This window comes from Cucurbita pepo, chromosome 16 (genome assembly GCF_057944985.1).
Source record: "Cucurbita pepo subsp. pepo isolate OVF chromosome 16, ASM5794498v1, whole genome shotgun sequence".
Taxonomy (NCBI): Eukaryota; Viridiplantae; Streptophyta; class Magnoliopsida; order Cucurbitales; family Cucurbitaceae; genus Cucurbita; species Cucurbita pepo.
This window is the reverse complement of record NC_141813.1, coordinates 8,306,631-8,318,039: the sequence shown is the minus strand read 5'-3', so window position 1 is coordinate 8,318,039 and position 11,409 is coordinate 8,306,631. Positions and strand designations below refer to the sequence as shown.

The 11,409-nt window shown below is 37.5% G+C and overlaps 1 non-coding gene across 1 annotated transcript; it reads right to left on the bottom strand.

Moving 5' to 3' along the window:
- Nucleotides 1-11,090: 11,090 nt before the first annotated feature.
- On the bottom strand, nucleotides 11,091-11,176 carry TRNAL-CAA (transfer RNA leucine (anticodon CAA)). Its single transcript has one exon. It is a non-coding gene; the product is annotated as a tRNA-Leu (tRNA).
- Between the last annotated feature and the right edge of the window lie 233 nt (nucleotides 11,177-11,409).

Sequence of the window (11,409 nt, the reverse complement as noted above, 5' to 3'; positions counted from 1 at the left end):
GAGGAGAAGTACTTTGGACTCTTGAATCGTTCAATGAAAATCACATGATTTCGTGTGAGTCGTTTATTCCATATTGAATATGGTTCCCCAAACCCTTTCAATTTCTCTGTACTCAGACTTTCCAACCGTCATTCGATCGTTTTTGTTTTTTTGTATTTTTCAACCGAGATCGAGAGAGAAAACAGAGAGCGTTTTGAGAAGAAAATCGTGGGTTTCTACCTCGTGAAGATCTTTATTTTGGATGTTGATTTTTGGGGTTAAGAAATGTAAGGATATTTGGAAAGTGTTGTACTAACCTCAAGAAGGTAAACCCTTATGGAGTGATGAAGAAATGTGGTCGGAATCATTAATATTCTAGGAGGGAATCACAAGGGTTTTCAATCGGTTTTTGGGTGAAGAAGATGGGTTGATGGTTCAATTATTCGGATTCTGATTCAAGTTCCAAGCTCAATCTGCAGCCCACTCCAATCCGCCTAGAAATTACGGCCCAAACACAAAACCATCCGTTTTTGTCCAATGTCACACAGCCCATACATGCGACCCAAAACCCGAGTTTGTAACCCGACAGTCGTGTTGTCCTCGTCTCATGCGTGCGTGTAATCTCGGCTCAACTTGACTATTCTCAGCTGGACTTCAACACATCATCAACTCGGCTTCGTCGTTTCGTGTGGCTCAGCTTGGCGGCTTAGGCGGCTCGGTATACATATAATATATGTATTCATATAATTTTGACACTTTTGAAGCCCTTTCTGATTTTATCTAGCCCATTAAAGGTGACTCTTAATTATCAAGTTTGAGTAGTTTAGGGGCTTATTTTGGAAATTATTCTTTATGTTTACTAGACTAAGTTATTAATAGCCCCTAAACATGCCATATGGATTGTTATAGGAAAGAGTTAGGCGTTGAATTGTAGTATCGAGATGACTACCATATCATTTGTGACTTCGGTAAGACCAACCAAGTAAGTGATCTTACTATATTTGTGACTTCGGTAAGACCAATCAAGTAAGTGATCTTACTATATATTTATGTCACTCAATGAGATTTACACATAATTCGCACCTGCGATTCAATAACCTGCATGCGACCCACTACCAGCTATCTAAGACCCATGACCCCAATTGTATGCCTTGGCCTGACCCGATATGGCAGTCCAATTTAAGAGCGCAGTCAGCTCTACAAAAATTGAAGGTAAATACTGCGTTCGCTAGGGTTTCAAGGTGCGCGCTTTCAGCCTACCTACCCTCTCGTGACCACCTGCACGTGGCTACGTGTGTGGAAGCGCCCCCCAACCACGCGTGAGGGTGCGTAGGGCAACTTTCATCTCGTCGTTCGGCCTTCCTTCAACTGTTTTGCACCACAATTTCAATACTGATTTAACTTCTCTTGAACGAGGATATTCCAGTGATTTTTCAAGAATTTTTGAGCTCCCAACAAGAGGAAAAGCAAACTTGAGAGGACACACATCATTCCGGTAAGTAGCCACACAAGTTTTATGCAAGTAATATTTGTAGGGATTGCTAAAAGGTACTAGCATGCGAGCATATCTTACCTTAGGTGGTTAGATTATGCATGTCTAGAATTCTAATGGGTAATTTTAGATAAATGTACTATGTATATTATGGACAAATAAAAAAAATTCCCCTAGTATGAGAATTGTTTTGCATGCCTATAAATGTTCTCTTGTGTTAGAAAGGTGGAAAGTAAAACTTGTGATCTATACTATTGGTGATTGATGGACATTATCTCTCTCTTAAGCATGTTTGAATACCGTGTAAAATTGTGTGCTAGATTTAGGTGAATGATTCTATGGATTATGTAATTTTGTACTTGAGTGATGGATATGAATATCTCTCTAATAAGCATGCATGAATGTTTAGATTATGATTTTTGTGCTCTTGGTGATTGATAGCATATCTCCCTAGCAATGCATGAACCAAGTTAAATTTAGGGCACTAGAGCTAGAACGGTTTTAGAGTTTCTCTATGTCAGTACGTTTCTAGTAGACTGTGCACCATAGGATCTGAACGGTAATCAGAGAGCATAAATTTAAATTCACCAATTGGTTGGATACCGAGGAGTTAGTCCTAACGTCCTAGAAACGAGAGACTAAACCGCCTAAACTCCCAATGAACCTAGTAAAAATCTATTTTGGAAGAGACTTAGACTCCACAGTAGTTGTAGTTGTTAGGGTGAGTGCTCCTATTGAGTGTAGGAAGAGTGCTCCTATTGAGTGTAGGAAGAGTGCTCCTATTGAGTGTAGGAAGAGTGCTCCTATTGAGTGTAGAAACAGGACAAGACGAAAATCGTGATTCCATTAACTGGACCTAACTGGTGACTTGGGATTGCATAGGTAGTTGACTCATGATGATTCCATTAACTGGACCTAACTGGTGACTTGGGATTGCATAGGTAGTTGACTCATGATGAGGAATTGCTTAGAACTCCGAAGCTTACACACAAGTTTAGATAGCTATATGACTAGGCCCAAACTTCCTGGAGCCTAGAGAAAATCTTGTTGTAACTTACAATGATGAGGATGCAAACTTCCTATGTACAATAAATCTTCAAATGTACCATAATAAGGATACAAGCTTTCTAATTAAAGCATAAAACTTAGTCCACACCCACAAAATTTGGTCGGTAGTTGCCTAAGTCAGTAACTTATTATACTAAGTCTACTAACAATTCTCCAAACTTACTCCACCACTTATTCTACTCAAAGCTCGTAAAAGGAGCCCAATAGGAAGTTACAGAAGTCGATGGTTGAACGGAGGAACGACCGGGGAACGGAGTTGAAACGTTTTGGGAAGAGAGAAAGATGAAAGGGAATCATACGATTCACGTGGGGAAGACAAGATTCATTAGACTCGAATCGGGGTCGGACACCCACTCAGCAACCCACTTATACCCACCTATCCAACCTCCCATCTAACCCAATAGACAACTCGAAGCCCAACGAACAAACATCCTCAGCCAAGCGCAATGCAGTAGCCCACGACTCAAGCCCATAACCAACAACCAGTTACCACTTGTAGGAATCCATCATTCAAGCCCAGTAGCCAACCTAGCCCAGTTGAAAATTTATGGCTTAACTGGCGCACCCTCAGAAACGCTACCACGTAAACCAAGTTCTCGATCGGACCCGAAACAGCGACCCACCAGCACACTCCAACCTTATCCGTCTTTGACGTGTGTCGGCTCCTCCGGCTCACCTTACTCCATCGGCTCGGCTCGGGGCGGCTTCAACAACTAAATTTTAGCATTTGGCTCGGTTTAGATAATTGGACATCGTTCCCTACATTTCAGACCCTCCCATGGCTAAATTTGACCTTATTTAAGGTAATTAAGGTATAACTCCCATTTGTTCAATTCAAGTTAAATTAGTTAGGAAACTAGAATTTCTATAGAATCAGGTGATTGTTCTAATAGGGTTGATGATATTTGGAACAACTCCTGGGGTCAAAATCATGCATATTCAAATTTATAGAGAACGTTGGTTAAAGTCATTCAAGTAAGTGGCTTTACCATCGACATGGTTATAAGTTTTGTATTCAGTACGATGACGTGTGCCTCGTGGCTTTGCACGTGTCATATGTTTGATATGTGTGAGATATTTATGAAATGATATGTTGATGATATGATATATTTGACAATATGATACATGTATGATATATGGTTTTTGATTTAATACGTGCACGATATGATATGTTATGTTGAAGAACATGTTATGTGTATGATATAACATGTTATGTTGAAGGACATGTTATGATATGATATAATACGATGTATGACATGAATGATACACAATAAATATATTTTGACCTGATATACAACCCTAATATATTTTTTAAAGACTATGTAATAAAATGATATGATATGAAGGAAAATGGAAGAGGTTGTTTTACCTGGTTTAATAAATGTGAAAAATGATGGGACCTCATGCATGATTGTATGTTACATCCATCGGGAAACTATCACCTTGTATGATGAGTACGGACACATACATTACAAAAAGAAAAATGAATCATTATGTTTATGATGATGCTACGACGGTCACTACTCCTACCGAGTGTGCGACAATAGTACCGAGAATGTTAGCCCAACCAGGAAAGAGGCACAAGAGGTGTGTGAACCAACTAGTGGGTCAATATTCGCATATATGGGTCGCTTGTAGAATAGTAAATACACATTCAATGACCCGTTTAGGATAGTCACGTAAGGGAATACAGCTTTAAAATGATAGGTGATAAGGCAACCCTAATCCTTAGCTCAACGATCCAAACTTGTGTTGAAGCAAGAACCCTTTAGTCAAAGAAATTAACACCTTCTTATACAAAATTCAGATCAACCAAGAGATAAGACTAGAATTAGATTACTTCTTAAACTTAAAGATCTAGAAGCAAGATTTGGAACCTTGTTCTAAATTGAGTCACTCCACAATCGAACTTGATCACGACTTGATTGAATTGCTCAGATGCAATCTACCACAAGAATTACATGAAACTTAGAAATAACAAAGATGATGCTCGGATTTCTAAGGGAGCAAGTCTCAACTTGAGAGATCAATTTCATTCATCACAAATCTGCTTTATTACATAATAATTTGTGGATATTTATAGTCTCCCCATAAAAGAAACCTTCAATCCTTGGACTGCCCAGTAAAGACGTTAGTGGTCATGATTTAATCCCGATTCCCTTAAATCTCGACAAAAGACGAAGTCAATTTGACAAATAACTTCCACCCTATTGCCCATTACAAAAATTATTAAATTAAAAAATAATAACCAAAGTTTTCTAACAACTCAGGAAATGATGCTTGCAACTCCATCCGTTGCTTGAACCGTGCAAATATTTGATGGTATTAATATAACACATGTGGAAGCAATTTGGATCTTAGGCACTTTTAGAACATCAATTATAGTAAATAACTAGCATGTTCATAAGTATTAAAACTTAATGAGTTTGACTACTAACCTTTTGTAGTTCAAACTCCTTTTTCCTCACGAACCGGTTTCGAACCACTACTAGTGTCTTCTCCACTATCCTCCAGCCTTAAAACGGGATTGTGGAATCCGGCGAGTGACTAAACTTGGGAGGGATTTTGTATATATGAAGAGAGTGTTTGTGAAAGGTTTTTCTCAAGGTTTTTCACCAAGAAGAAGACCTTCCATGTACCATGATCACTCTATTTAAAGAGTCATGTTTGCATGTTCATGCAAATTTGAGATCACCAAATTTTGACACTCAAAATTCCACTCAAATGTTTGGGATTATGTGGCAAGCATGCATGTTTGAGTTAACCAAATTAACTTGTGGGGTTTATTTGGCAAGCATGCAAGTTTGGTTAAACAAAATTTTGACACCTCAAAATTCGACTAACGTGGATTTTTCCATTAAATGAATTTTGACTTTCTTCATTTTAATTCAACAATTAATTTGAATTCAAATTAAAGTAAAATTAAATGATTAATTAAACTATTTAATTAATATTTAATATTAATTCAAATCTCAATCCCAATCAATTCCGACACATAATTGATTAAGATATTTAAATCTTATTTAAATATCTCCGATTCTCTCCTTTTGTTTAATTCGTAAATAAAACAAAAATGCGGTTAAATATATCGTATATATGTAGCATATTTCCTAATTTGAATTCGAACACTTCGAACTCACTCGTCACACTGTTCTATGGTTTAGTCCGATATGAGCTAGCAGAGGGACCTAATGGACCTATAGATCATGGGATCCAACAATCCAAGATTAACCGGTTAAACTCATTAACCTTGTTAACCAACAGTCATTAACTACTAGGACACTCCACTATAGCCTAGTAGTTGCACTCCCCTCACTATAGATATATTTCTGTCCATTTGATATAACCATGATTAGTAAGTCGATCCTTCACAGGTTGTTCGTAACTAGAGCTGGGTCAATTTACCGTTTTACCCCTAAAGTTACTTTTTGTTCCTTATGTCTCACTGATCCTCTAATGAACAATTGGTTTGTAGTCCAACCAGTAAACTGAATCCCTCTTAGGCCAATGAGAGGGTGAGGCCCCTTGTTCAAGACCTGGAGTCAGTGCTAAGGGAACTACCTTTCTTCTATCCCTAAAAGTGGGTAGGAGTGAATTCCATCTTGCACCCCACGTCTCCAGCCATTCACCCATTCTTACCCCTGAAATGGGAGGCCTATTGAGTCGTCGAACTAGAGCCACTCTCACCCATGTCAATCTAAGGATAATTCCGAATAAACAGGAGTTCATGGTTAGCTCAGGATTAAAACCGAGTTACCTAGGTTATCGAATGAAAAGAAAATTAGTCTCAACAGTAAACGATATTATAAAGTGATATGGTTTTCTTCATGGTCCGATCTTATGCAATACTCATTGCATAGGACGCCCCCACTCACATGTCTCCACATGTACAATTTAGTGATCACATTGTTTATATCATATACAAAAGTGGGCCGCATCCATAGTGTCCCCAGAATAAAGTACTCAGCCTTATCCTTATACTATAGATCATTTTGACTATACACTTGAACTTGATCCACTCTTATGTCTCTACATATAGTTCAAGTAATCATACTATAGCCAGAGTGTTCTTAGTTTATTGGATTTAGATTAATGATCGTAAAGGTCACTTTATTCAATAACAATCTTTACTGAATAAACAACAATAATAACTTTATTGAAAATAGAATATGTTTTTGTTTACAAACTATGAGTTTTAGTACATAAAACCCAACAATATTCACTCCTGAAGTTCCAAATTGTCATTCCTCAATCAAATCTTGTAAAACATGAAATGATGGTTGAACCAAGCCTATCCAATTTTGTAGATGAGAATGAATGTTTGTTGAATCTTTTTGGTCTTGGATCGTGTAATAGGTTCAATTTGAACATTTGGAACACTATGATCCTTATTATCTTCCCCCTCTTCAAAAGTATTCATCCTCAAATCAGAAAAATCATCCCCTACAACAAAAAGACTCAAGTCAGTAACATTGAAAGTAGAATATACTGGTAATTCTATGGAAAGATCAATTTTATATGCATTGTTATTAATTCTTCCAAGGACTTGATAAGGGTCATCCCCTCTTGGATGTAACTTTATTTTCAATTGAGATAGGAATCATTCCTTGCAAAAATGTATTCAAACCCAGTCATTAGATTGAAAAATGACTTCCTTCCGTCCTTTGTTAATTCTTGAAACAACTTTGAAATTTTATTTCAAATTTTGCTCCTTCACCACTGTGCAATGTTTTGATCAAATCTGTCTGACTTGTGGCTGCTTCACTCACAAAAATATTAGAAGAAATATGGAGCGAATTAAGAAGCATAATTGGATTAAATCCATATACAAATTCAAAAGAAGAACAATGAGTGGTAGTATGAATTGTTCTATTATATGCAAACTCTACAAATCGCAAACATTCGTCCCAAGACTTAACATTCTTAGAAATAATAGCCCTAAGCAATGCCCCTAAAGTTCTATTAACCACCTTAGTTTACCCACAAATATGAGTATGACATGTAGTTCAAGACAACAACTTGGTACCCATTTTACCCGACAATACTTTCCAAAAATGACTCAAAAATTTAACATCCGTATCACTGACAATTATTCTAGGGCTTCCATGTAATCTTACTCCGTCATAAAGAATAAGTCAACAACATGTTTTGCATCATCCATCTTGTTGCATGCAATAAAACGAGCCATTTTACTAAATCTGCCTACCACAACAAAAATACTATCTTTACCCTGTTTAGTGTGCAGTAAACCAAGAACAAAATCCATGGGTATATTAGTCCAAGGTTCGTTAGGTACATTCAAAGGAGTGTACAATCCATTTGGTTGTGATCTAGACTTAGCTTCTTTGCATTTAAAACATTGACTACAAAATTTATGAACATCATGCTTCATTTTCGGCCAAAAGAAGTGTTCATGCAACATATTATAAGTTTTATTAATCCCAAAATGTCCCATTAAGCCACCACCATGTGCTTCTTTTACGAGCAAATCTCTGATAGAGCATTTAGGAATACAAAGCTTACTTTTCTTAAATAAGAATTCATGAAATACATAATAATCATCCACAGCTGTTTTTGTAAGACACGATGCATAAATAATTCCAAAGTCTTGGTCATCTCGATATAATTCTTTAATATGCTCAAATCCAAGAATTTTTGCACTAACAGAAGTAAAAAGATTGTACCTTCTAGATAATGGATCAGCTACCACATTATCCTTACCTTGCTTATATTTGATGACATCAATAAACTTCATCCACGTTGCATGCCTACGGTTCAGTTTGCTTTGACCCTTAAGATACTTCAAGCTTTCATGATCAGAGTAGATCACAAATTCTCTAGGCCATAAGTAGTGTTGCCACACTGTGATTTTGTTGATGGCTCTACAATCCACGCACATGCGCCACGTTCCATCTTTCTTTGGGACCAATAAGACTGGTACAGAACATGGGCTCAAACTCTCTCGTATATAGCCCTTCTCCATGAGCTCCTCTACTGACCTATGAATTTCTTTAGTCTCAGTTGGGTTGGCTCTATAAGCTAGCCATTAGGAATGACTGCCCCTCGAATGAACTCTATTTTATGTTCAATACCTCGAATGGGAGGTAGTCCTTTAGGAACTTCATCTTGGAATACGTCATCAAATTACTGTAAAAGAGATTGAAACATACTAGGCAAAGACAAATTGTTATCGTTAGAGACTAAACATCCTTCCTTGTACACAAGTACAATGATGATTTTTTTGTGAGAACATTGCCCTTCTAACCTCTCCAACTCTAGCCAAACAACTCACCTTCTTTCCTTTTTTTTTTTTTTCAATTTCATTATCTTTTCTCTATTTTTTTCGGGACTCTTTGTTTTTCTTTCAAACAACTCACATTCTTTCCTTTTTTTTTTTTCAATTTCATCATCTTTTCTCTATTTTTTCACGACTCTTGTTTTTCTTTCAACTCTTTTTCCCTTCAATCTTTAATTGATCAGCAAATATATTTGCAGGTACAAAGTGGTTTTTCTACCATCTTTTACTAAAGAATACCTATTCATGATCAACAAATATATTTGCAGGTACAAAGTGGTTTTTCTATTCTACCATCTTTTACAAAAGAATACCTATTCATGATCAGCAAATATATTTGCAGGTACAAATCGGTTTTTCTACCATCTTTTACAAAAGAATACCTATTCAAATAGCCATCATAGTCAAATTGTCATGATCGGCCAAGCAATGTCTCTAGCATGCATTGGTAAAACATTACAAAGAATTTCTCCAAAGGATTTGAACCCATGCCGCCCTCTTACGAGGACCAAAACTTTTGAGTCTGGCACCTTAGACCACTCGGCCATCCTGACTACTAATGATGTGTTCCTGGATTGGTTTGAGAGGAGAGTTTAGCATTCTGTATATGAGTGTGTAAATGTCTCCATTGTAGACACGTTTTAAAATTGTGAGGCTGACGAAGATACGTTACGGATTAAAATAGATAATATATACTAATTGTTGGAGAGAGGAACGAAACAATCCTAACACAAGAAGCTAAAACCTCTCTCTAATATCTACTAAATTGTTGGAGAGAGGAACGAAACAATCCTAACACAAGGGGCTAAAACCTCTCTCTAATATCTACTAATTGTTGGAGAGAGGAAGGAAACAATCCTAACACAAGCGGCTGAAACCTCTCTCTAATATCTACTAATTGTTGGAGAGAGGAACCAAAACAATCCTTACACAAGCTGCTAAAACCTCTCTCTAATATCTACTAATTGTCGCCTCTCTCTAATATCTACTAATTGTTGGAGAGAGGAAACACAAGGGGGCGAACACCTCTCTCTAATATCTACTAATTGTCTCCTCTCTCTAATATCTACTAATTGTCTCCTCTCTCTAATATCTACTCATTGTTTGTTGGAGAGAGGAACGAAACAATACTATCACAAGCGGCTAAAACCTCTCTCTAATATCTACTAATTGTTTGTTGGAGGGAGGAACGAAACAATCGTAACACAAGCCGCGAAAACCTCTCTCTAATAGTTTAAAACTGTGAGGCTAACGGCAATACCTAATGGGAAAAAATGGACAATTTTGCCTCACAATAATATGAGATGCCAGAAGTGGGATTTAAACCCACGCCCTCTTACGAGAACCAAAACTTGAGTCTGGTGCCTTACACCACTCAACCATCTTGACTGCTAATGATGTGTTCTTGGATTGGTTTGAGAGGGGAGTTTAGCATTCCGTATATGAGTGTGTAAATGTCTCCATAGTAGACGCGTTTTAAAACTATGAGGCTGACGACGATACGTCACAAATTAAAATATATAATATCTACTAATTGTTGGAGAGAGGAACGAAACAATCCTAACAAGCGGCGAAAACTACCTTCTAATAGGCGCGTTTTAAAACTGTGAGGCTGACGACAATACCTAATGGGAAAAAATGGAGAATGTCTGCTAGCAGTGCGCTTGGACTTTTACGAATGATATCAGAGATAGTCACCAGGCGATGCGCCAGTGAGGACGCTTGGCCCTCAGAAGGGGTGGATTTTGAGATCCCACATCGATTGGAGAGGTGAAGAAACATTTATTACAAGGGTCTGAAAACCGCTCCTTAGTAGATGTAGTTTAAAACAATGAGGGTGACAGCGATACGTAACGAACGAAAGCAGACAATATCAACTAATGGTGGTCTTGGATTGTAACAAATGATTGGCTGGAATAGTTTAGTTGGTTAGGGCTTGTGGTTAACAACAAGGTAGGAGGTTCAGGCCCTCCTTCTAGCGATGCAAAGGAAGCATACCTTATCATAATGGGTGTTGGTGCTTCTCTCTAGTATAAATTTTCAATCAACTTCGGTTTGTGACGAACTAACTTGAACTTACAGATATTCTCAAAAAATCATTTTTTCACTTTCAGAAAACACTGGCTTGTCATTTGATATCCACCATGGTAGGAAGTTCTTATCATTTGATAAACAATGATGCTTTCGACCTAAAGCCCACAATAGTAGTAGATTTTATCTACTTCGGCTCGCGTTTTGCCTCACAATAATATGAAATGTCAGAAGTGGGATTTGAGAAACCACGCCCTCTTACGAGGACCAGAACTTGAGTCTGGCCCCTTAGACCACTCGGCCATCCTGACTGCTATTGGTGTGTTCCCGAATTGGTTTGATTGGGGAGTTTAGCATTCCGTATATGGGTGTGTAAATATCTCCATAATAGACACGTTTTAAAACTGTGAGGCCGACGACCATACGTAATGGATTAAAATAGATAATATCTACTAACTGTTGGAGAGAGGAACGAAACAATCCTAATAAGGGTGCGAAAACCACTCCCTAATAGACTTGTAAAACTGTGAGGCTGATGGCAATA